This window comes from Physeter macrocephalus, chromosome 7 (genome assembly GCF_002837175.3).
Source record: "Physeter macrocephalus isolate SW-GA chromosome 7, ASM283717v5, whole genome shotgun sequence".
In the NCBI taxonomy this organism is placed as follows: domain Eukaryota; kingdom Metazoa; phylum Chordata; class Mammalia; order Artiodactyla; family Physeteridae; genus Physeter; species Physeter macrocephalus.
Window position 1 is genome coordinate 72,362,033 of NC_041220.1, and position 454 is coordinate 72,362,486.

Sequence of the window (454 nt, forward strand, 5' to 3'; positions counted from 1 at the left end):
AATATTTATTTATTTATTGGGCTGGGCCAGGTCTTAGTTACTGCATGCGGGATGCAGTTCCGTGACCAGGGATCGAACCCTGGCCCCCTGCATTGGGAGCACAGAGTCTAACTACTGCACCACCAGGGAAGTCCCAAGAGAGGGTTGTTTTTTCTTTTTCTTTTTCATTCTAAGGTGTCTCTAGAATGAACAATCTTGTTTATGTCAAAGTTCTTCAGAGTAGCCAGTACAATTCCAAACCATCTACTATGAAGCTATGTCAGGAAGTAGTGCAAGTTTATTAGCAGGCAACCCATGAGAAGTTGGCTGATAGATGGTCAAAAATGAAAATAGCACTTATAGGGCTTCCCTGGTGGCGCAGTGGTTGAGAATCCGCCTGCCGATGTAGGGGACACGGGTTCGTGCCCTGGTCCGGGAAGATCCCACATGCCGCGGAGCGGCTGGGCCCGTGAGC